Genomic DNA, 27,932 nt, shown 5'->3' on the forward strand with positions numbered 1-27,932 from the left:
TACATTTGCGTTGGAGCTAATTGAATAGTTTGATTACTAATAGGATAAGGCCATCGGGTCTAATTTATTTCTGAAATGTGCTCAATAGTAAGTGTAAGGACGGAAATTCTTTGTGTCATATACCTCGATACGAGTTTGAAAATATACTACCAGTTGTCCATCAACCATAATGAAACAAACAAATAAAACATGGATAAAAACATAATTATCAAAGTTTTTGTGTAATTCCTGTAAAATATTTATGGCTCATCTTGAAATGTTAAGTCTTTTATAATTTTCACCTGCCATAATTATAATTGGTTGGTACTCTTTTTGTGTACCATATTTTCTTACCATAATGAATCTTGTATGGTAACATTACTGTAGTTTATTGTTTACAGGGGTATATGTTTGAATAGAATCTTAATCCATTTTTGTACTCTATGATGCGATAAACCTTATAGGACCCAACCTCTTTCAAGCCTTTATTTAAATATTTAATGGACTTGGCCTTAGTTTAGTAAACACCATTGAGTAGCACGGATAATTTACTTTAAGATGGAGGCACAATCGTAAAAGAATAAGGCCTAGAGGTATGAGATTATGTGACTAATAAAAACCAGATAAGATACAGGCTTTGATCTGACGAATACAAGTATTTCAAAATTCCAGCCATTAAAAAAAAAAAACAAAAAAAAAACAACGGTAGGTACTAAATATACATATGCGGACGTGGAAAAGCTTGGATATGTGATACAACCTTAAATTACTAGAGTAAAGCCAGAATAAGCTTGGATAAAAACAAAGTATATCTGAGGTGTTGTTTCAAAGTACGTACTTAACGAGGCCACTTTAACACCCAATTAGTTCTCTAAAGGTTAAGCTCTATTATCATAGCTACCTTCCAACTCCATAATGAGGTGTAGGTGACGGAGAAAGTACTTCTTTGTAACCTACTTACGCGGCGAGTTGATAGAAGAAAATACCGTGGATATTAGTTCTAATATGTGTGAAATAGACTAGAGTATAGCCAAACTAAAACATTCCGGTATACTGTAGTATAACAGCATGGTTGAAAGAAATAAACTAAACGCCATTAAATAATGTAAATGCAACTCGTTACTCTTTTTAAGGCAATATTACCTTGTTCTTGAGTCATGGTATTGATTTATAATTTAATTTAGTTTCAAAGTGCCGTTTTACCGAGTTTAGACATGCCGTTGACATTTATATATTGTTGGAGGCATCCCATGTAAATGGACCAGTTGTTTTTACTTTATAAATTAAAAGCACGTAGTTGGACGAGTCACTCTCAGAGATAGTTACAATCAAAAATGCTTCTTTATTGCTTATGTACTTACATTAATTAAATAATTTACATTAGTGATCTCTGTATGATGCTCGATTCAACGGTGTTCAGCTATGTTCTCACCGACTACGACCTTTGACTATGAATATAATGTTTCATTACCATGTTCAAACGTTTTATCTAGTTTCTAAATAAACTACCACAACTGGCCCATTCAGACGTTATGTCTACTGCAGTATCCAAAACTTAATGCTTTATATTTAACATGGAAATTAAACGTCGGTGATCCATATGCGAAGCCTATACTCATTGAGGTGATCCATATGCGAAGCCTATACTCATTGAGGTGATCCATTCATAAATCTGTAATTATAAAAACATATGTGATCTATCATCTATTTGTCTACAGCACCGCCTGGGCTGACCACTGAGCGAGTTTTTGCCAGTAAGATAGATTGAAGCTGTCGGAGGCTGTGGAAATGACCGACGTGCTGCGCATGCTCGACCAGCTGATCATCCGAACCACCTGGGCAGCTGACTAGCTCGGGTCATTAGGAAGACGGGGCTGATAAAATATATTACTGAGGGTTTGGTTTTACTTTGAGCTTAGCTCTAACGTCAGTGGTCTGGTGCATCGGTGGCTATTGAGCTGGTCAACTATTTTACTGGTGGTTTTGTTTTACTTTAAGCTCTGAAGAAAAGTGTTCCTTTTCTTTACTGGTATGAAAAGAATGGAAGGTGTTATTTCATTGAGCAAACCCCTGAAATCGGTATGATTGTTTATTTATTGTTAGGGCCTATCTGAAGAGGTTATCTAATTCGTAATGATGGCAGCTCTGAGGGCAAGTGTGTTTTTATGAGTCATGGAAGGGGATTATATTCCTCGACTTACTTTTGGAATCGTTTGGATAACACCTCAGAGGTGATCATATGCTTCTTTGCGCATATGTTCCCTTTACACCAGTAGTTTGTGAGTTTACGCAGTCTTTTAAACCATCGCTGCTGAACTGCTGTTTGGGCTGCTGAAATGTTTAAATTCATTATTTGTCTTTATGATAATTTTATAACGCATAGATTCGGCATAAGTGGCCAGAAAAATACTGGCTAAAAGAGTCCATCATGTGTTGATAGGTGACACAGGTTACCCAATAACTACATATAACACCTTCTGGCGTATACTGTAATGAGGTAGATGTCCCTCTTATAACTTTATATTAAGGTTGTCAATACTGTATTATTTAATATGAAGGTCAATTCTGCTTGGGTCTGATTATGTCATGTTTCTTTTAATATTCTCTACTGCACCTTTATCCTGCAAATGATGGGCGTTAAAACGTATGATTTAAATTATTTTTCCTTAAATTTATCAAATTAAATGGCAGACAAATTCCAGTTTTCTTGCAATTAGCATTTACCAAGCAGCGCCTTATCCGTAGCCGTAACTCACGTTCTGATTGGTGTAGCCACTAACGCCTCCCGACTCACAAACACTGGCAAAGGCCCAGATATCCTTGCACAAACGATTTTTAATACCGTCTGGCGCTCTGTCTGGATTAACTAGGGTTTCTAAGAATACAACTGGGCAGGAAATGCCCTGGATTGACCATATGAGAATTGATGGTCATTGAGTTGCTTAGAGATAATAGGGGAGTTTATAAAAATAGTTTTTTAGTTTACGAACCTTTGTTTAAAATAAGGATTGTTAGAATCTTTACGGGTTTTCGATTTCCAATTTTAATTAAGTCATACAAAACAGTATTTTTTTTAATTTCCGCTTAATATATGTATGATAACTACTTATTTATCAAGAAGCTAGAAATCACTCGATATATATATATATTCTCCCACTGATATTCATCAACAAGTCGTTTGACAAAAACGGTAGTATTCACAGATCATAAAAGAGAAATGTCTCTAGTACCCCCGGTTCCTAGCTATACAAATTTGGAAATTTTTCGTGTTTTATTTGTTGGCCTAAATACGTTAATATGAAATCAGGCCTAACAATTTTGGTTAGTGCTTTTTGTATTTAAAGGTTAACTAAGAAACGGGTATATGAAACCCTCACGATATCATTCTAGAATGTTGAAATAGTTAAGAATAGTTTTCTGAATAACATTTCCATCGTTAAGTCTCTTTATTAAGTGGCATTTGTTTATATTTACGAGTTATCTGAATTTTAAACTTATCTGAATTACATTAGTAGCAGCTGGTATTGTGTTCCCAACTTACCTAACAGTAAATTGACATACTAAAAGAAGGTCAACATAACACACTTTCTAGAAAAGTCCTAAGATGGTTAGGCTTCGTTTTGCATCTTTCTATTCCATTAATGCCAATCAAGATAATGTACAAATAGACATAGACAAGCAAAACCCAAGACAAGCTGCAATGAAAAGGTGAACTGCCCATAGATGTATTCCCTGACAACGCCATTCAACTGCTTGTCTAGAAGTGGCGTCTATAATAGTTGAAATTCTACCAGGTGTTTCAATCAAAAACTCATTTTATCCATTTTTATCTTCAGTGTGGTTGTGTCTGTAATGTAAACCAACCTTAGAATATTATTGTAATATATTTTAACTCGTCAGTTGGTAACAAAACATAACTGAATAAATCATCACATTGTTCTGTATTCGTAAATCTCTAAAACGTAAGTAAAAACAGCCGCAACATTTTTTCTAAAGCAAAAATAGGATGATTTAAATTTAAAGGTAGTTCGTGACTGAGGAGATGGTATCAGTAATGCAGGCAACCGATTAAGTTATAGAAACCGATTCGTCTGTTTCTTGTAAGATCTTTGTTTCTGAGAAATCGGTTTCAACCATTGTCACCTAATAGTAGAGTCGTCTATCAAGTTTAGGATGAGGTATGTATGTACTAAGGGAGCAGACTCGGCAGTGCAGGTAAAATTTGTCAGCTGATAGCCATGTCATCTACCAAGTTTCAGGTTGATTTGGGTCGGTCCTGAGGAGGCAGTCTCAGTAGAGCAGGTAACAGTTGTCAGCTGATAGCCAAGTCGTCTACCAAGTTTCAGGTTGAGGTAGGTCTGTACTATTGGAGCAGTCTCAGTAGGGCTGTTAAGGTCCTGTTACCTTAACAGTTGTCAGCTGATAGCTAAGTCGTCTACCAAGTTTCAGATTGAGGTAGGTCTGTACTATGGGAGCAGTCTCAGTAGGGCAGGTAACAGTTGTCAGCTGATAGCCAAGTCGCCTACCAAGTTTCAGGTTGAGGTAGGCCCGTTCTGAGGAAGCAGTCCCAGCATGCGCGCGCAGTGAAGCTCTTACCGATCATTGTTGAGGCGCTCAGTTTCTGTACAACCTTTGGTACGCACCAGTATCGCATGGCCCGTTGCCGCGAACGGATGTTTCGAGATATGAATAGTATAACAGTTCTGTCTAGTGTGGTTGCGTAAATTTGAAAGTTATTATATTGTTCGTTTTGCGAGATTGTGGAGGTTCTAGCCTTAAATTAAAGTACCGTTTTAAAAATAAATTCAAAATTCCTCTAATTGGGTATAATTATATAGATTTAATTCTTCCTTTGTAGTAGATTAAAATAAAGATCGTATTCCTATCCATATTTAAACACAATGATACCTTTTTAGTTATGAGTCAACAACATAATCATAATTGCTTTATGAAAACATGCGGTGGTTAAATATTAATATTTAGCAGAATTCATACTATATCATTGACAACTCCAGTCTTTTTCAGTAAAGGGCTACCATTTTTTTATATATTTTTTTTGAGGTTAGTTTAGTAGGTTAGTTTATAGCTTTACTCACAAATGTTTTTTATTTACTGAACATAAATAATAACAAAAAATTGCCTAACCTAAACTGTGGTTTTTCACGGTTTCAGAACCACACGGTAGCCCACTTCTGAAAAATTCCGATAATTCTGTCAATTCTGAATATGAATAAATTTAAAACTTATCACAGAATAAACAAATCTTTTGTTATACAGAGAATAGGACATTTTTATTTTTTTTTATTTTAGGTTTCGCCAATGACAATAATATACAAAAACTTTCAGAATAAAAGTCTGTTTATTGGATTACCGAGTACTTTGCAAGCTGCAACTGCACAAACCTTGAACGTTTACAATTTGTGCTTGGTATAGTTGTTACCAAATCAACGGAACTTTAATACGAGTGCCATGAACGTGTAGTGGTAGAAATCACAATGAGTGGGATATCCCGGGCGCAGTCCTGGCCGTTGCTGTCAGCTGTTCCTGAGCCACCTCCCCTGGTGAGGCCCAAGAACTACGTGGAGACCCGACGTATGTTGAGGACCCACTACTACCCCGAGGGTGGCTGGGGATGGATAGTGGTAGTTGCAGCATTGTTGGCTCAACTGTTGACACACGGTCTGCAACTGTCTGTCGGAGTGTTCATCCCTCCTACAGCCGCCAGGTTCAACAAGACTGTCATTGATACAGGTACTACACCATGTTGTACATAGATAGTGGTAGTTGCAGCATTGTTGGCTCAACTGTTGACACACGGTCTGCAACTGTCTGTCGGAGTGTTCATCCCTCCTACAGCCGCCAGGTTCAACAAGACTGTCATTGATACAGGTACTACACCATGTTGTACATAGATAGTAGTAGTTGCAGCATTGTTGACTCAACTGTTGACACACGGTCTGCAACTGTCTGTCGGAGTGTTCATCCCTCCTACAGCCACCAGGTTCAACAAGACTGTCATTGATACAGGTACTACACCATGTTGTACATAGATAGTGGTAGTTGCAGCATTGTTGGCTCAACTGTTGACACACGGTCTGCAACTGTCTGTCGGAGTGTTCATCCCTCCTACAGCCACCAGGTTCAACAAGACTGTCATTGATACAGGTACTACACCATGTTGTACATAGATAGTGGTAGTTGCATCATTGTTGGCTCAACTGTTGACACACGGTCTGCAACTGTCTGTCGGAGTGTTCATCCCTCCTACAGCCACCAGGTTCAACAAGACTGTCATTGATACAGGTACTACACCATGTTGTACATAGATAGTGGTAGTTGCAGCATTGTTGGCTCAACTGTTGACACACGGTCTGCAACTGTCTGTCGGAGTGTTCATCCCTCCTACAGCCACCAGGTTCAACAAGACTGCCATTGATACAGGTACTACACCATGTTGTACATAGATAGTGGTAGTTGCATCATTGTTGGCTCAACTGTTGACACACGGTCTGCAACTGTCTGTCGGAGTGTTCATCCCTCCTACAGCCACCAGGTTCAACAAGACTGTCATTGATACAGGTACTACACCATGTTGTACATAGATAGTGGTAGTTGCAGCATTGTTGGCTCAACTGTTGACACACGGTCTGCAACTGTCTGTCGGAGTGTTCATCCCTCCTACAGCCGCCAGGTTCAACAAGACTGTCATTGATACAGGTACTACACCATGTTGTACATAGATAGTGGTAGTTGCATCATTGTTGGCTCAACTGTTGACACACGGTCTGCAACTGTCTGTCGGAGTGTTCATCCCTCCTACAGCCGCCAGGTTCAACAAGACTGTCATTGATACAGGTACTACACCATGTTGTACATAGATAGTGGTAGTTGCATCATTGTTGGCTCAACTGTTGACACACGGTCTGCAACTGTCTGTCGGAGTGTTCATCCCTCCTACAGCCACCAGGTTCAACAAGACTGTCATTGATACAGGTACTACACCATGTTGTACATAGATAGTGGTAGTTGCAGCATTGTTGGCTCAACTGTTGACACACGGTCTGCAACTGTCTGTCGGAGTGTTCATCCCTCCTACAGCCACCAGGTTCAACAAGACTGCCATTGATACAGGTACTACACCATGTTGTACATAGATAGTGGTAGTTGCAGCATTGTTGGCTCAACTGTTGACACACGGTCTGCAACTGTCTGTCGGAGTGTTCATCCCTCCTACAGCCGCCAGGTTCAACAAGACTGCCATTGATACAGGTACTACACCATGTTGTACATAGATAGTGGTAGTTGCAGCATTGTTGGCTCAACTGTTGACACACGGTCTGCAACTGTCTGTCGGAGTGTTCATCCCTCCTACAGCCGCCAGGTTCAACAAGACTGTCATTGATACAGGTACTACACCATGTTGTACATAGATAGTGGTAGTTGCATCATTGTTGGCTCAACTGTTGACACACGGTCTGCAACTGTCTGTCGGAGTGTTCATCCCTCCTACAGCCGCCAGGTTCAACAAGACTGTCATTGATACAGGTACTACACCATGTTGTACATAGATAGTGGTAGTTGCAGCATTGTTGGCTCAACTGTTGACACACGGTCTGCAACTGTCTGTCGGAGTGTTCATCCCTCCTACAGCCACCAGGTTCAACAAGACTGTCATTGATACAGGTACTACACCATGTTGTACATAGATAGTGGTAGTTGCAGCATTGTTGGCTCAACTGTTGACACACGGTCTGCAACTGTCTGTCGGAGTGTTCATCCCTCCTACAGCCACCAGGTTCAACAAGACTGCCATTGATACAGGTACTACACCATGTTGTACATAGATAGTGGTAGTTGCAGCATTGTTGGCTCAACTGTTGACACACGGTCTGCAACTGTCTGTCGGAGTGTTCATCCCTCCTACAGCCGCCAGGTTCAACAAGACTGTCATTGATACAGGTACTACACCATGTTGTACATAGATAGTGGTAGTTGCAGCATTGTTGGCTCAACTGTTGACACACGGTCTGCAACTGTCTGTCGGAGTGTTCATCCCTCCTACAGCCACCAGGTTCAACAAGACTGTCATTGATACAGGTACTACACCATGTTGTACATAGATAGTGGTAGTTGCAGCATTGTTGGCTCAACTGTTGACACACGGTCTGCAACTGTCTGTCGGAGTGTTCATCCCTCCTACAGCCGCCAGGTTCAACAAGACTGTCATTGATACAGGTACTACACCATGTTGTACATAGATAGTGGTAGTTGCAGCATTGTTGGCTCAACTGTTGACACACGGTCTGCAACTGTCTGTCGGAGTGTTCATCCCTCCTACAGCCACCAGGTTCAACAAGACTGCCATTGATACAGGTACTACACCATGTTGTACATAGATAGTGGTAGTTGCAGCATTGTTGGCTCAACTGTTGACACACGGTCTGCAACTGTCTGTCGGAGTGTTCATCCCTCCTACAGCCGCCAGGTTCAACAAGACTGTCATTGATACAGGTACTACACCATGTTGTACATAGATAGTGGTAGTTGCATCATTGTTGGCTCAACTGTTGACACACGGTCTGCAACTGTCTGTCGGAGTGTTCATCCCTCCTACAGCCACCAGGTTCAACAAGACTGTCATTGATACAGGTACTACACCATGTTGTACATAGATAGTGGTAGTTGCAGCATTGTTGGCTCAACTGTTGACACACGGTCTGCAACTGTCTGTTGGAGTGTTCATCCCTCCTACAGCCGCCAGGTTCAACAAGACTGTCATTGATACAGGTACTACACCATGTTGTACATAGATAGTGGTAGTTGCAGCATTGTTGGCTCAACTGTTGACACACGGTCTGCAACTGTCTGTCGGAGTGTTCATCCCTCTTACAGCCACCAGGTTCAACAAGACTGTCATTGATACAGGTACTACACCATGTTGTACATAGATAGTGGTAGTTGCAGCATTGTTGGCTCAACTGTTGACACACGGTCTGCAACTGTCTGTCGGAGTGTTCATCCCTCCTACAGCCACCAGGTTCAACAAGACTGTCATTGATACAGGTACTACACCATGTTGTACATAGATAGTGGTAGTCGCAGCATTGTTGGCTCAACTGTTGACACACGGTCTGCAACTGTCTGTCGGAGTGTTCATCCCTCCTACAGCCGCCAGGTTCAACAAGACTGTCATTGATACAGGTACACCACCATGTTGTACATAGATAGTGGTAGTTGCAGCATTGTTGGCTCAACTGTTGACACACGGTCTGCAACTGTCTGTCGGAGTGTTCATCCCTCCTACAGCCGCCAGGTTCAACAAGACTGTCATTGATACAGGTACTACACCATGTTGTACATAGATAGTGGTAGTTGCAGCATTGTTGGCTCAACTGTTGACACACGGTCTGCAACTGTCGGTCGGAGTGTTCATCCCTCCTACAGCCGCCAGGTTCAACAAGACTGTCATTGATACAGGTACTACACCATGTTGTACATAGATAGTGGTAGTTGCAGCATTGTTGGCTCAACTGTTGACACACGGTCTGCAACTGTCTGTCGGAGTGTTCATCCCTCCTACAGCCGCCAGGTTCAACAAGACTGTCATTGATACAGGTACTACACCATGTTGTACATAGATAGTGGTAGTTGCAGCATTGTTGGCTCAACTGTTGACACACGGTCTGCAACTGTCTGTTGGAGTGTTCATCCCTCCTACAGCCGCCAGGTTCAACAAGACTGTCATTGATACAGGTACTACACCATGTTGTACATAGATAGTGGTAGTTGCAGCATTGTTGGCTCAACTGTTGACACACGGTCTGCAACTGTCTGTCGGAGTGTTCATCCCTCCTACAGCCACCAGGTTCAACAAGACTGTCATTGATACAGGTACTACACCATGTTGTACATAGATAGTGGTAGTTGCAGCATTGTTGGCTCAACTGTTGACACACGGTCTGCAACTGTCTGTCGGAGTGTTCATCCCTCCTACAGCCGCCAGGTTCAACAAGACTGTCATTGATACAGGTACTACACCATGTTGTACATAGATAGTGGTAGTTGCAGCATTGTTGGCTCAACTGTTGACACACGGTCTGCAACTGTCTGTTGGAGTGTTCATCCCTCCTACAGCCACCAGGTTCAACAAGACTGTCATTGATACAGGTACTACACCATGTTGTACATAGATAGTGGTAGTTGCAGCATTGTTGGCTCAACTGTTGACACACGGTCTGCAACTGTCTGTCGGAGTGTTCATCCCTCCTACAGCCACCAGGTTCAACAAGACTGTCATTGATACAGGTACTACACCATGTTGTACATAGATAGTGGTAGTTGCAGCATTGTTGGCTCAACTGTTGACACACGGTCTGCAACTGTCTGTCGGAGTGTTCATCCCTCCTACAGCCGCCAGGTTCAACAAGACTGTCATTGATACAGGTACACCACAATTTTTTGCAGGAGTATGTGGTAAGTTCGCATTTAAATGAGGTCCTTCCTCTGGTTGATGGAAAGACAGTTGGTTAGGATGGTTTAGGAAAGCCTGAGGAGAGAGGTTTTTCTAAAAATGTTCGGTATGATTTGCAACATAACGATGTTCTAAAACCCTCCGAGCTGCCTGAGTAGAAAAAGTTGAATTCCATGATTTAAAAAAAATAGGATAAGCAGGAAATATTGACAAAACGGTACAGCATTTTTTCACGATACTCTTAAGCGCTCAGGACATGAAAAAAGATTAGGATTATTATGTAGTTTGAAGGAGAGGCTTGCCATAGCTAAACCATGTTTTGGCATTGTTTTTTCAGTAAAAAACCTTTGGGATTTTAACCCTTAATTTTATACTTCTGTATACAAAATGCATATCTAAAACCATCCCCAGAGGGTAAATCAAGTGAGCACCGCATGATGAAGTTTTCTACAACTGTTTTGACCACTCTGTTCATTCTGTTGACACGTCAATGACACTCGCCGTTAAAGAGTTAATCTGCTTAAGCTATCTATTTACAGGAACACAACCTCCCAATAACTTACCAGTGATTTGCATGTTTCAACGTAAACCAAATTTCAACATGATTTTACTTTTGTATCTAAATCTGAGTCAAGTTTGTAAGATTTAGAAAGAACCTAATGATACAATTGATAACCGTTCTGCTCACTACAACTACTAAGAAAGTTTAAAATTGTTTAACATTTGTAGTTCATTTAATTTTCATGTAGATTAAAACTCTTTGGCAGTTGAAGGACATACACTTTTTACCGTATACAGCAATTGATATGTTATTAATACGGCCATTTTGAAGACCATTGTGGTTTGTCACCAAGCTTTGGGTTTGTCTAGCAGTACTCCCAACTACCATAGTACATTTTACTTGGGTTCAATCCAAAGTGTACCACAGCCAGTCGACAGCATTTATAACTTAATGGATCATATTATTTGTTTATATGTTGATAGTGTTCCTCCCATCAGGCCAAGAAGTGATTTCCAAAACAATACTGTAGTTATGCCGTAGATCGATGTTTATGCATTGTGTAGCTTTTTTGCTGACTAAAACCAGCTGTTTCTTTAGTAAGAACCAATTATATCTGCCAAAATGAAAGTGCGCCAAGATAGATATCCATCAGAATCGCATATGCAACCAAATTTAAAAGTTTATGTTGTATGTTGTTACAGAGGCTTTTACATCAAACAGGAAAAATATAAAATATTTTATGGGCCCATTTAAGCCCATTTAAACACGTTTCTACAGCAAATCAACACCACAAAAGTGCTTTCTACAACGTAGCCTTGCATGTCTCACATACGTAGTCTGTAGATTAGTTCACTGACTTGGAGAAGGTAGGTTTTTATCAACGGTAGCTCTGTAATGAGATGCGTCTTCTAAGGCTTGCATTGATTGATTCGTTGCTGGTTTTTGTTGTTAGCTCGATGATTGAGAGTCTTGGCGTGTTCACAAGTCGATTAATGTTCATTGCAAATTCACTCCTAATCACTCTTTCAACCGAACCTAACTGATTTATTCAGATTATACGTCTAATGCGTAATACTATGTGATTACGTGCGTTTGAGGCTTTCACTAATCATTTTCCGAGTGTCCGAATGTTTTTTTAATATTACCTTAGGAGCGATGTAATATGTTCCAACCATCAGCAGAAAAATGGGTTTTGTTTCGGTGTAGCTTACAGTTTCTCGTAAATTTCTAAATCAATTTTGCCTCCAAAACGAGAGGAATGGCCGGAAAAAACAAACGACTTACACGCCATTAGGTTTACTACATCAGATTTGTAAACACAACTCGCCATATGTGTCTCTATTGTTTACGATCCAGAATGGTTTGTGTAGGAATTTAGATTTCACCCCTAATACTCCAAACAAAGTTTCAACTTTAAACAGTAAACGAATGTATTTTTCTTTTATCCACTAGTCGTTAGTATGACAGTATCATTACCTGCAACATGGAATACTAAAGAAAAACTGTTATTTATCATCAACTTAATGATAAGCTTAAAATCAAATGAGTTCAATCAATACAACAAATTTTCTAATAATTAAATGTTTGTTTCATATAGCTATTGGTTTGAGTTGTAGTACTTCTTTAACTAGATTACCCCATTGTGAAATTTTAATTTCGTTTGACAATTCTGTAAAAGGCTTTCTTATATCTGATCAGTGTGTCAGCGAACAGAAGCCCAAAACTTGTAAATTTTGGTTGATATACATAAAGTACCTAATATTTTTTACAATCATGAGTAAAATTGTATTAATGTTATTGAATAGGTGTTGCCAGTAGATGATTTTTTAAATTAATATTTCTTTTTGTTTTTCATGACTCTTCCAAAGCATGAGCTGGTAGTTTTTAACTTTGAGATCATGGCGATCGAACAAAGCTTTACACGACTTAGAATTTCTAGTGTAAGCCCAATAGGCTTATAAGGAATGTAACGGTTTCTACTTACACAAAGAATTCCATGTAGACCCTTACAAAGAGTCCATTCCTAAAGTACGTTCCTATTGGCGGTTAACAAAGTGTTATCAATTTGTTTACATTTATGTTGTGTTTAGATTTATTGGAAGCTTAAGATTTTACCAGCTGTTACTTACCTCAAGTAAAATATTACATTTTATCTTAATCTATATTTTATCTCAGAAGTATTTTCTCGTAATTGACACAGTTTGCACCAGTTTAACTATTTCACAAAATTTTTACACGTGGTTTACATAATTCAAGCAACTATTAAACTATACCTGTACTCCTCAACGTACCTACACGCTTACAACGCAGTACAGTCTAAGATAGCAAAACCTTCTGGCGTCGTGGCGAGTCAATGTGGTGAAAGAATGTAGTTATCAATCACTTGTACATTATGATGCTAGAGATGACAGGCCGTCACACTGTGAACAGGTCTTTGGTCTCAGCCGCTCATGTGGACGTGCCTGATCTTCTTCATTGATAGCCCCAGATAAAAATGCAGTTCCAAGAAACCATAGATCTTTAGTCCAGGTTCGCGAGGTAGATCCAAGCACATCTGGTTCAGATTAGAGTTGGCTTTACATGGAAATAGATAAAGATACTGTTTAAGATATAGTTTGGGGAGTTAGCAAAGTATAAACACCACCTGGGTTAAACTTAAATCCAATAATGTGAGTATGGATAAATTTGAATGGATGCTTAACGTGACTTGGTTATTTTCTCATACAAAGTAGTCTCGACAAATACAAAGATATCCTAGGCCTACTAGTTTTGTACAGCATAATTTTCTCTAATCGATTCGACAGGACAAAAACAATAGTTGACATTATTACCTACCATGGTTTGTAAACATTACAGCTGAATAAAAAGTCAAATAATATACTCTTAAATTAGTGTAATCCAGTACATGTGGATTCGTAAAACTATATGAAATTACAAACAGTTTAAAGTGATCCTATACTAGTAGACCAAATTATGTGGTTGTGTCGTGATATGATCAGTAAGGCATAGGTTAAAAGTTCAATATAGTTAAAAGAACATTGCTGAGAGACTGATTTTAAATTATTTCAAAAACACTGTTTTGTTTTCATTAGTTATCTTAATTTATTAGTCATGTGTTTTTATCCTTTTAATAATGTAAACAAGTTTAGTTTGTTGTTTGGATTTGTAAACACAAGCTTATTTTGGTGTTGAAAATTCTGTATTTTGTCATTTCTGAATTTCATTTCGTCCGTGAGTGAATCGCGTACAGTGACCGACTACAACTAATTGGTGACCGTGGCAAGACTTTCAAGAAATGACACAGTTGGAGATTTGACAATAGAAATGCTGGAGGAACGTCTGGCTGGATGAAAGTGAGCAGATGGGGACGGGGGAAGAGCATAAGTGTTTCGTCTACACTCTTAGACGAACACAAGCTCATTTTGGTGTTGAATTAAATCCTATATTTAGTCATTTGTGAATTTCATTTCGTCCGTGATATTACAACTAGGTGAATCGCGTGTAGTGGCGACTGCAGTTGTTACAGTTCAGTTACATACTTATGAGAAATAATTATGAGACTAATGGAATTTAACTATTTTCATAATACATTCTTAACGTACATATTCTGTTCCAGGTAAGCTACGTCAAATCATTGGGCACTTTTAACCTTGTCTTATTCATGTGAGTAGCCTATTCAATTCATGTTCATTATGTATAGCCATTTTAGCTGTATGTCAACCAGCAAAACTAGTTTCAATTTAACAGGACATAGCCGATTAAGTCTCAAAACGTGAGCTATAATTATTGAGCTCTTTTTTCGTTCTGACAATGTAATAGGTAAACAAAAAGTGTAAATGCTATAGCTTTTATTTCAGGTTTGCATGACCGTGTTGTATAACAAATTGTATAAAAGTGATAACGTTATTTTATAAACAGTGCCTTTTAGTCTGGTGATTTTTGAAGAACGTTTTATAGTAAAATCGTTGTAGAATGTTCTACAATCTTCTAAATGGGAATGTATATCTATTTCACAACAGCGTATTCATACTCTCTAGTAGTTTTACTCAAGCTAAAACGAAAGAAAAGATGCAGAGAACTCGGTCATTCCACCTGCGTTAATAAATCTCCTACGTATTTGCATTGGAAAAATGTAAATCGCATTGAAGCTCATGTCAGGTGTAATAGTTATAATCGGATCAATATAAGCAGATAAGTAACTTCATGTAAGCATGAGTCAGTACAGAGGCCGCGCTAAGCCTCTTAGCTTGACATGAAGTTGAAGTTGTGAGTGAAGCACTGCAGCGGAACTAACTGGCGAGTGTCGTACAGAGATAAGATGACACTGCAGTTTTGCACTTTGTTCAGTTCATGTAACTAATGGTTGCTGGGAATATAGCGAAGGGTGAATTCAATCCCTGAACATCTGACTGTAACTGTACAAATTAGGACCTTTTTTGTTAATTCACTACCACTGGTTTTTACAGCACTGGATTATTAGCAATAGAAGGGTTAGTGAACTCAATTTGTGTTACGTTGTGTTAGGTTAGGTTAGGTTAGCTAACCGAATTCCACTAGTGGTTGTGAATTAACGGAAAAGGTCCAAAAACGAAATATAATAGTGCAATCAAATTATTCCAAATTACCCATTACGGTTTAAATTTTAAATATTACGTTAATTCACATAAAAACGGGTTTTCAGCAAGCGTCTATGGAAAACCGCACGTCCACTATAAGTTGCTAGCTTACTTTACATAAACTTTACACCTTTGACCTAGTATTATTTCAATACATTTCGCATATAGACTGATACCGTTTTTATACGGCACCAAACGGACCCATTCATATTTACGTCTCTTAAAATAGTGTATGAATACGTACTGCAATTCCACATCACACGGACACTTAATAGTTCATTAGGCGTCAGTGCAAGTCCGGCCGAGTGAGAGCAATTCCCGCGTAAAGTGACCGACCACCTCAGAGACGCGGGAATCGTTACCCCGGTTATGATTGATGTCCCCGCTAATCCTCTCAGACGCAAGTCGCTCTGGCAACATCCCAGGTGTATCACTACTATTTATAGGGACGTTACTGACTTTGTCGCGATGTGTCGTGTACCACATAAGCCTACAAAATCCCACATCCTCTAATAATTCTTCCGCGCTAGGTTGTTGTATGTATTTTTCTAACTTTGTAAGACTTTTTTCAACATTTAGGAGTAGGGTTGATACAGTTAAGGTACTATGAATCGTGAAAATCGTTTTAAATTCAATGCTATACAATTATTCAACTCTACCACTTAAACAAGATCCAAACTTGTCTTGTATTCAGCGATCGATTACTCAAAGTGCACTGAACATTGATTGTACAATTTAAAGGAACAGTCCAAAAAAAAAAAAAAACTGAGGAAAGTGTTTACAGAAAAAGTTTGATATCTAAAGTAAAGTGAGTGTAGAACTGTACTGAACTGAACTGAACCATATGGTGCATCTTCCTCAAAGTGTTAAAATTTTCTCGGTACGTTATTTGTGTTCTATATGCCTATTGTATACATTTACGTTCTCACGGGAACGGAAAAACTCTGGCATTGTCACTACCCAACGTCTATCACTCTATTAGCATCATTAATTATTGATCATATAAAGGAATTTGGGTCTAAAATTGAGCTTGATTGCGATTTATCAAAATCTTACAGATTTTAAGTCAAGAATTATAAACACCCAGCTACCAAGAGAATGCAATCATTCGTTAAAATTTATAAACTGTTTACAATGATAAATTCAAAAATCATTAAGTCTATTCCTCTTTGCAAAACTTTTATTTTGTTGTATTTTTTACATTCACAAATGCGGTTATGGCATTCCGTCAAGTTTGCCACCAATGATGTGAATGAGTGATTTACGGAATGCAGTTGTCCATCGCCAGAGAGCATTATAATTCCCTCGCGATGACAGTTCGTCTCACTGTAACTGGTCTTTGGCATCGGACACTCGCCGGGGACGTGCCTCAGCGGCGAATATTCCAAGAAACTGTAGGAGGTCTGAAATCACGATTTACCTAAAGCGGACTCATCCTCTTCTTACGATCAATCTGGGAAGAGTAATTCCTAAGATTTTTGTATAACACGTGATATTTATAGTTAGACCTTTACGAAGATCCAATAAAAACGAAGTAGGGTGTATAACAGTTTTTGCTTATTGGCCAACTGTTATAATTATCAGGCATTGTTAATTTTTGTACGATTTGAAAATATTCCCGCAATTAATTGTAGTATGCAACAGAAATTTATTAACCCTAGATCTGGCGGCGTCGTCTGCTAGCCGTGCACCTGTGAGATGGCAGAGATTTTGGTCAACTTTGGTAGTGGCCTCATTAAACTGTTAATAACTCTGTTATATTGAATGGAAAACACAATAAAATAGACGCAGTTGTAAAAATCACATTAAGTAAAGGTTTTTTCTGCTGTTTAATAAGACAATTAAAATGAAATGTTATGGCAATTCGAATCATTGAACTTCAATAAACTGAATAAACTGTTCGGCCTATTTTTAGAATGTTTTTTTAGTTTTCTTATATAGTAGGCCTACTATTTTAATTTGTGTTACGTTTTTCAATAGGGACAACAATTCAATGGAATCACTTTACACGATGGCTAAAAGTTTTTAACAAAATAGAGTAAATAATAGTTTTATTTGAGTAGTAAAATTAATCAATACAACACAAAGACAATACCTATGTCACTACAGAATAGTATAGACCTAATCAATTTTAATTATTTATATATGCATAAATCCTAAAAAGTTTCAATATTAGATGATATATTATTGTGTAAGGTTAATTTGAACTGAATTTTGTACATAAAAGTAAATTAGATTGAACGATAATTTAAAACAAAAGGAGAGCAGGATATGAAATAATCTTGGTACTGTGATCAGAGACTAAACCTAACAAGTCATAACTCTAACAGTGGGAGGCTGGGATACAGACAGCTGAGGTGATGATGTAGATAAACAGCTGATAGAAGTGACAGTTTGTCAGGCGACCACCAGGAGTGCTGCTGGACCAATCATTTGTCTTTCGTGTTCGTAACAGAAAATACATCTTCATTCAATGCTTTAGAGAAACGTTCCATTTAGAGTCAGTAAGAAGTAATGGTTTAACAGAGTGACACGAATAAAACAATTACAACTAAAGGATAGATTAAACAGTTTCGTTAATTTGTATTGGTATCATCTTGATTTATTAATTCCTAGAAATGGTATAAAGTTGAATATAATCACCTGAAAGTAAAATAATAGTTAATTATTCTGACGATTGTAAAGAGAGTAGGTTTTTTTTAATACATAAGATTTACCAGATCATAAAGACCTGATACTTGTAAAAAGAGGGGAAACCATATAGGTGAAATCATAAAAAAAAATATTTAAGTATGCTCCATTTCTTTTGGATGTAAGACAACAGTCTAGAGTCTGGAATATTGCCTTTTTATTGTAGACGCCCAGGCTTGAATCCCGCTTACATTATCACCAAAAACATAGATCATTGTCATAATGCCATGGCTTGGTTGTTTGAATTTTATTCTTTGTTGCAAGTCATATCCAGGAACAAAACCTTTATCGGAATAACTATTTCTGCATTGAAAACTTTTGCACCAAATTCAATATAATGATTTCAAATGCTTAAATAAATACAACTAGTGTACCTGTTGCTCGAACTCAAGCCATTGCAAAGTATTACAGGCCTTATTTCAAAACGTATAATAGTCATAATTTCCAATAACTTTAAAAGAGTTGACTCAAAGATTATGGAAATACTCACGATGTACATAACAGTTTGAAATAATCAAAATTTCTTGTAAATATCTTACAATTTTTCAAAAGTTGATAATGTTTTTTAGTGTTTTCTACAAATGTTTTTCACTCATAGCCACATTAGGTTGTCCATAAAAACAAAAATAAAACATTTGTTATATTTTTCCTACTTGGTGGTGTTCTATGACTTTCCTATGTTTCTATAGGTTGCAAATCGGCTCTTTCAATGATTACTAAGAAATGCAGCACAGTGTTGATTCAAGTTTTTTAGTATATCGAATTGTCCAGGCTTTCTTGCTTTTTTCATTGTAATATTCACGCCAACCCAAATTCAAATAGTAACTTTTTTATTTTAAGCAAGTCGGTAAATGTTTGTAGCACACTTTTCCTTAAATTGCAACTGAAATATTAACAGCAATTAAATTATCCAGCTGACCATAATGAAAACAAATATTTTCGTCTTAATGATAAAATGGGAACTTTAAAAGCCACTGGGGCAGAGCCCAAGGGACCTTTACAAACATTGAAGGCCAGTTGCAAATCTACACATCTAGACGAACACTTTGGTATTTAATATGTGGGGTTAAATTTTAAAATAAAAAAGCCCCTGCCTTACTGTTACACCCCTGCCTGTTGTGTTACTGTGTGTTGTGGCCTTACTGTTTACAATGTTTCATATAGCGTATTAATAATATAGATTAAATGAAATACTATGGTTTTGGCCAAAGATAGTTCCACTACTTTCTTCTACTGCTTCTTTTACTGTTTTTTTTATTGTAAACAAAAATTGATTTATTTTCAGGAAAAGTCTTAGAAAGTTAGTTACGTTTTTTTTACATTTACCATGTTTTCGGTCAACATGATGTTTTGTAACATTTACACCTAGGTTCGTAATCTTTATGACAAGCCGCATATAAGACACAGCAATCAGCCACTTTGTACCACCTCAGACAGTTTTTTGCCAGTAAGATGGACTGAGGATGCTTGGTAAGCCGTGGTAGCCGTGGAAATGGCGGACGTGTTGTGCATACCTGATACCACAACCTGGGATTTGCCGAACGCGCAGCTGTCGCTGAATAAAACCAGCGGACCATTAACATGTTGGAATTAGTAGGAATGCGCATATATGTTATTGAGTGATCACTAATAATATACAAGTAATGTTGTTTCTTATACTGCGAAATACATTGATTGCGTACGGCTGCTTTAGGATCTGGCCCGAGTTCAAATTCCGTTAATTGATGGATTCTTGCTCTTTAAAAAATTACCATGATACGTTTTCTCTTATACTATACACTTGAGTATTGGAATAGAATTGGATCTTTGGCGAGAAAATATGTCTGTGTATAGGGGATTTTCAAGCACGATAACCTCACACCATACTGTGCTGATTAATTGGTATTATTAACTTGGAATAGTCGATGATGATCACTTGAACTACAAGTAAACCGCAATAAACCAAATTACTTCTACTAAAGGCGTACGGTACGGTAGCCCTAATCAGCCAATGTGACTGAAAATATTTGTTTCCGTTGTTATATAGAAATAAATATTGTGTATAGCCGTTGAAAGCATGGCTTATCATAAATTTTGACCTATTCGCCGTTAGGTTTACGATTGATTAGAAGTAATCCAATGATAAATTCCAAGACCTTTCAGTAGTAGGAAAGCTGTTTCTGATGGAAGCAGTTAGTGGTAATTAGACCCTTATTGGACCGGACGTGTGTAGAAATAATGATCGGTTTGGCACAAATCAGTGTCCTATTACTGCCATAGCGCACTCTGCAGGACTCTCAATCGTGGAAATTGGAGAAAAAACTGAGTACAAATCAATCAATGCGCGGCGTAGAAGACAACAGACCAGCGTCATGTCATGGGCTGAATGGCCTATCCTCTTGGTAAAACACTTTGGAGCCAATTCATTTTTTCATTTAAATAATCTAGCAAAACAGCTGATTTGGAAGGAATTGGGTTAACAAAAAAAAAAAAAAACATCATTTTATAAAAAAACTAGCAACTTGCGTCACTTTGTGACTTAAAAATCCGTGATATATTTTATATATAGTTGATAAGGATGAAAACGATTAATTCACATCATATCCCTATTACTTGCTTTGCAAGCCCTATTTTTTTATTGCGTGTGCGCAAAATCTAACGTAAGTCATTTTATTTTTTTTCGTTTTATACATAAAATAACATTACAACATTTTACTTGAATTCACTGAAACATCACCAACTACAGATAACCCCATTTTCGTATGGATGTAAACAACTTTGTATCATAGCCATCTGTTTTTATGTAAACTTGGAAAATTTCAGATGATTGACAACAGAATTCAGCACAAACTATGAAATGTTAAAAGCCTATAGGTCGAAGGCCTTTCACGGGATATCACCCAAACCCGTAAAAGAGGCATCTAAAGGATAAGAGCATTTAATAATTGATACCCAATATGCCTATCAAAATAAATAATTAGGGTTCGATTTGCTGCACACAAAAATCCAACAAATTCTTTTAATAATAGATAATCCAGCAAAACAGCTGATTTGGAAGAAATTGGGTTAACAATAAAAAGATATATCATTTCAATGAAAAATAATAGGCTGATAATTTCTTTTTACAAGAATTATGTGATTCAATGGAGTGTAATACGTTTTGGTAAACCCAATACTGACAAACTTGAATCAATGATTTTTTGTTTAAATCCTCTCTTAGCTTTTAGTGAATTTAGCTCTCGAATACATACAAAGATCTCCTTGTAGAATAGATTATTTTTTAAACCCAGCATAATGCAAGTGGGTTCCAAACTACCTAACCATGACATTACAGCTCAAAGTGTTATGTGATTCACATTATCTTAACAAAAACATCTTAAAACGGAAGTTCCTCATAACAGTTTATAGTTTATCCTCTATTTTAGCTCCGAAAATTATAAATTTAATATTTCTTTGATTGAAGAATAGTTTTTACACCAAAAGTACCACAATTTTCTCATGGTAATGCTTACACTCAAAAATTTTGGGGTTTTTCAAGAAGCCATCCAAACTTGTTATATTCCTTGCTCTTGTTTAAACGCGTTAATGGGTAACGGCTTAGGGTTATGGTAATACCTGTGGATTCTCAGACATATCTATAGGTTTTAATGACAAACACCCAAACATTTCTGCTAATTGTTTGTCGTTTTATTACCCCACCCAATAACATATATACTCGTAGATTATTATTACTTTATCCACCAAATACTAAAAATTAATGGGAATTACATTTGTTGGATAGCCTACTGGATTATCACTGAAGGTTTTAATTATCAATCTAATAGTTCAAATTCACTCCACTAACAGTTTCAATCTCTAACTCCATTTATCACGTTTTTCACACTAAATTATGAACAGAACACCTCGTTTAGTAATGAACTGCTTGTGTTCCCGTCTGTTGATTAACTCAAGCGTGAAATATGCTTTCTCATTTGTTATGACGAAAGTTCAACGTTTCACAAATATTGCACAAACCTTACATGTATGCAAACAACGGGTTTCATCTTTACGTTTGTGATTGACAATAATTACCTAAACACGATACTTTGAAAATGCATGTAGTTAAATACCTCGCCGTTTAAGTTGTTTACCAAGTAATGTTACTGACAATTATATTTTGTAAAACTAATATTTGTATTAGCTATTTTCCATTTGAAGATTATTAATAAAACTTACAGACCATCATTTGGGTACAATTCTATCGAAGTATCATATATAATTTGGTAAAGGTAATATTCAAATGTCACCTCCAATGTTTAAGAATTTAAAACATAAGTTACATGAGCATTACATGGAACAATTAATTAATTTAAAAAGGAAAACAAGGCAATTCATTTTCTACCTGGTTAAAGCTTATCATTTCCAATATTTAAACTAACTTTATGACTTACATTTGTTAATTCTAAATACCCTTCGTTAAGCCTTGGATTTTTCAGAAATGCTTAAACCACAATCATAAAAGTCAATAAAACAACAATTACAAAATATAATACGACTATCTAATACGTTACAGCGGAAACTATAGTGCATTGTTCTTCTATAAGAGCAGAGTCAATGTTTTGTACAAACATTTCGTGATTTGTAGATGCTAAGTAGTTTTGCCACAATACTTACCTTTCTATTGTTTACTACTATGCAATAAGCTTCGGATCGAAATCCATTGTTGTAAAAGGTCAAACTGTAACCTTTCAGTTCAAGTAGTTTTGTCCAAGTCATTTGTGTCGTTTAAAGAGTAGCTGAAACAAAAAATAAAACGGTTGTTAAATTAAAGTTAATTTTCTTTCCTTTTTTACTAACTTGTGTAACCCAAACGAAGAAAATAAATACCGTACTTATTTTGTTAATGACACGGTAGATCTTTAGACAAGTTCAATATTGATTCACGTTTTTATTTAAATTGTATTTACTAATCTAGTGGGTATCTAATGGCGTTAACATTATTTATTTATCAGCAATTTCTCATAAATCATTTTTGTAAAACAGTTTAACCGACTGTGGAAAATGAAAGTGGCTTTCTCATCTTATTAATAAAGGATGTTTCGATTTTTGTTTTATGTTATGTTGCAACAAAATGCACTGAAGATGAACAACTGTTTTACCTTATTAAAAAGTAAATTTCGAACTATGCGTTTTGCTCTTTTATAGAAAACAAGGTAGGACAAGCAATACTGGATATAAAACATTGTTTAACAAATTAGTAACAATTGTTTCTTTTTACATTATCGCTGTAGCTTAAACTTTTGACTTTTAACAGACCTAAGAGATTTTCCATCTTTATGTTAAAGTTTAGAAAAAAAATGACGTGGTTGAGTTTATAGTCAACATAAATTACTGATTTCTGCGCTTTTAAACCAACTAAAACCCATTTGTAGAACTGATATGGTTGGCGACATGTTTTTAAAAGAAAATTTCATTTTATACACTAGATTACTCTGCAAAAGGCTGATTATAGTAAGTAAAAAAACAAAAAAAAAAAAAAAATTGACCGCGGCTGGCCTACAATTATGTCTTCTACAGTTCCCAAAATTCAACAATTAAAACATAGGGACTTGGTTAATCGGTTACCAATTTTTCTTGTATGAATGGATGGTTTTCATTGTTTACCATATTTTGTGTAATATGGTGCGTAAGGTTTATGTTGAGCATTTTTGTGTAAACTTCACGCAGTTTTTGGTCTTTGGTACAAACATTACTTTACCCTCATTTTACCGTAGATGCAATTTAAAAGAAATTACTCGTATGAATAAATCGACCAGTTTTCATACTATACGCTCTTTTAGCTTAGTCAACGATTTATTCACAACAGAACAGATTTGGTGTCAAAGTCTGTGGGTAGGATAAGTGATATACACAATTCATCATATGATACGAGCCTCAGCCTGTAGTGGTCTGATATCGTCTTGTCAGACTGTTGATAAATGAAACTGGCTGTCAGAACTGTACATCAAGTCAAACAGGATGGAAAATATTTACACTAAAACGTGTTTAGTAAACGTGAAATAAATATTTATACTGGAGCAAGTAATTTTTGAGATAATTGAAATCGTACTGTACGTAATGTAAGGCGTAAAAGTCTTCGGAATTGACTGACAATCTGTACGGTTTGAGGGTAGGGGTGTTCTAGCGTAAATAATAGTTTTATAGGATCAGTTTCCAGATTTATTTCTTTTTGACCCCTTATCAAGTCCTTAAATCATTTTAAACAAGACACACAAAAATGTAAAACTAATTTTTTTAACCATTATTTTAACTAAATGAAAATACAAACAAAAACATAAACTGAACAATAACGTAAATCATGTGGCGTTTTGAAATCACATAGTGTTGAGACTCCTTATTAATCCTCTCCCTCAAATTTACACAACCGGATTTGGTTAGTGCATTCTCCAAACCTAACCATTGTCCATCTCGATTTGCTAATGCATCAATCCTTTTCTCTCTCTTTCTCTGTCGGGCATTTGTGTGTGATCTTGGCGTTTCTTCATAGGATCCAGCCTGGTCCTTATTCTTCTCCTAAACATAAGCTCATATGCCGAGGACCCTGTAGCAATTGTGACATTACTTCATTAAAATGAGATTTATTTTGAAGGGCAACTCTCCTCCATCATTCTCCATTGCTGTTAGCTGTTTCTTTACAGTCTGGACAAATCTCTCCGCTTGTCCATTGGTTGCAGGGTGACGTTTACTAGTTATTGTTGTATTGTTGAGTGTTTTTCAACAATACAAAAAACATATTCTAAGACTATGGGACATTGTAACTTTATTAAATAAAAATGTTTTTAAATGTATTTAGAGTCCTAATAATTATACTTACAGTAACTAACTAGTAAATACAAAATGTGTAATTTATATATTCAGACTTTTGAATGAGTACGCAGGTCTACTAAATGTAAACTTGTGGGGGTTGTGTTCACTAAGACAAGACTAAGTGTCAATATGAACGTAATGCATATAAACTAACGAATGTTCAATCTACTTTCACTAACAGAGGAAAGCGTATGCAGGAAAATGAACGATCCATGGACCATTAGGTTTACAACTTTACATTTGTAAACAGATTTTTGCTGGTATAAACTCTCCAGACCTATTTGCTGCATTCTTATCAATTAATAATTCGTACAATCGTAATTTAACCAACCAACCTGAATTTATATCTATTAAAAAATATTTTTTTACAAAACCAAACATAGAAACTATTTTTTTCTTCTGTTTCTGTTTGAAGCCCGCCATTCATAAAAATAATACAAAGGGTATGTTGTTAAACAACGTTGTACAATGTACAAACAACATATATGTAGTTTATAAAAAAAATAAACAATAAATAAAATAACAACACAAAATAATACTAAACCAATTCGTCTTGTTACGACAATATTGAAGTTTGACATATCATTTTGACTATGTACAATAAAAGGTAGAAGAATTTGATATCCAAGAAAGTTGATTTGAGATAATTTGAAAAAAAAAAAACTAATGACTATCGACTTGTCGTTTTGCTCAGTATTGCACTTTGCACTTTCACATCGAGTACGACTTATATAGTTACAGAACTATCCACTTTAACGCCAGTCATTGCTGCTTGACCTGCCTTTATTTCATTTTGGCGGGAGTGAAGCCAAGTTATTGGCGGGACTTATATTATGATTGGAGGAGAATGACTCTGCTCTCATAGCTTAATAGTAACTATTTACTTTTACTATTGCAAGTCACATGCACAATGAGCTTCGGTTGACGTTCTTGGACCACGAGTCCACTTCTCTTACAATACAATACAATTGCAACTCTCGAGATTATAATTGTATTCTGTTTAAAAATGTAAATGTTTCTTTCGTATTTACCGGTTTTATTGTCACGATTTTAGTAACATGTGTTAACCATTTTAGTTTTGAATACAACTTCATCCAATTCATTAATTATAAGCCGAAGTTACATTATCCACGCCCGAGTGTGCTTAAGTCGAATATTCCATTTTCCCTACTTTTTTGTGATGGTTGATGTGACATAACAAATGCTTTCACTAATTTGTCGTAACAGTTTGACTTCTTCAGTTTACATTCTCTGTCGGGGTAACTAAACTTATTGCTATTGTAAAACTAAGTCAAACTCAAACGAGAATAGAATCTGTAGTTCTATCGATTGAAGACTATATGCTACAAAATTAACGTTAATGCGATACGAATAGTCTGTAAAACCTAGGAAGAAGGTTTTAATATGTGTGATTGAAATGCTTCAATTGCACGGAATAAGTTTTAAATAAACATTAATCTCATGTAAAATAGATTTAATCTTTATAATATAACTGAACCATAGATTTTTTTGAAATATTATTTAACATTTATTGCCTTTAACCCTAATAAAGTTTATTGTTGCCATTAAAAAAAATATTTTGAGTTGATAAAAACGGGTTTTATATTCTCCATTTTTAAATTATTATAAATATACGGGTGTATTCATAATAATTTAAACACGCTATTTGTAAGTGCAATAACTAATTGGCCATTTAGTTATTTTTTATCATATCAACTGAACCAAGAGTGTTAACAATCTGATAGTTATAAAAGGAGATGTCCTGAGTATAATTGGTGTCAATTATGTCCGAATACAGCTGCATATCTTAATAACTGACTATAAGAAGTCGTACACGTTTAATTAGTACCATTAATATTTTAATATGTCTGCTGACCAGCTGTAACGATTAGTTACTGACCAATAACATAATTTGCATACTCTAGATATAATTAAATGTTTATGACGTGCTCCTAGATGGACTTAAGAGCGTTAAGGATTTAAAAAGTATTGAAATTACCATGTTACAGTAAAAGAAAGATTTTTTCATTTGTAGATGGAGATGAGGAAAATCACAAGCGTCACACGATATTCCATTTCGATCAGAGTTGTGCTTGGATTTCCAATTATAAGTTTTTCTTTGAGGCGTGAATTGATACAAATACATTTCGTATTACCCACAATATTTGTAGTATCATGTTATATTCACTAAATTTTAATCGTTTCTCCCTTTTTTATTCAAAGACATCCATCAGAACATTATTAAAAAAGCGATCTATAGTCCCTTTTTCTTTAAATTTAAAACTATATTTTTGTGTGCTTCCATATTTAAACGAAATAGATGTTATTCTACTTGATACAGCACATATCGAACCAAGAAAGACCTTAGGTAAAAAACACTTAAGAAAAATAAACAAAGTAATCATTTTCAGTAATACTTTGTTAGTTTTTATTAAATTAGATTTTTAAATTTAAACACTAGATAAAATGTTTAAAAACTTCAATAGGAAAAAACTTTGTTAAACGCTATACTTGATAATTTTGTTTTATGATGGTATTTTCTATGCTTTAGCTATGCTGCCCTTAAAAAACAAACCGTAAAGATATTAAATAATGTTGCTGTGATTTTAAGGTTATAATTAAGGAACTTTTAGAATACTTCAAGTTAACTCGATGAACATTATTCTTTATGTTTTTAAATTCGTGAAAATTGGGTTGTAACTTTTTTAGTAGGGTATAGAAAAGAACTCTTCTTTTAAAAAACAAAATGCAATAATAAAATTATCATATAGTGTTATTATAACAGTACAATATTGTACAATCTTATAAAAAGCCATTCGCAACGTTTAACCAAGCAAGTAAACAAGCA

The 27,932-nt window shown here is 36.1% G+C and overlaps 1 protein-coding gene across 2 annotated transcripts in view; it reads left to right on the forward strand.

Annotated features, from left to right (window-relative positions):
- The window catches only part of LOC128991704 (monocarboxylate transporter 2-like), a 512,626-nt gene that overhangs the window by 187,410 nt on the left and 297,284 nt on the right, over positions 1-27,932 (forward strand). The window contains exon 1 of one of the 2 annotated variants that reach the window (XM_054414823.1): positions 10,404-10,422. The exons of the other annotated variant lie outside the window; for it this stretch is intronic. The gene's annotated coding sequence lies outside the window, so the exon portion shown is untranslated. Of the gene's footprint in view, positions 1-10,403; positions 10,423-27,932 lie in introns of those variants that run through there. 2 annotated transcript variants of the gene reach the window in all.

Source organism: Macrosteles quadrilineatus, unplaced genomic scaffold (genome assembly GCF_028750875.1).
Source record: "Macrosteles quadrilineatus isolate MER2022 unplaced genomic scaffold, UCM_ALF_1.0 Scaffold_4__1_contigs__length_99947679, whole genome shotgun sequence".
Lineage (NCBI taxonomy): Eukaryota > Metazoa > Arthropoda > Insecta > Hemiptera > Cicadellidae > Macrosteles > Macrosteles quadrilineatus.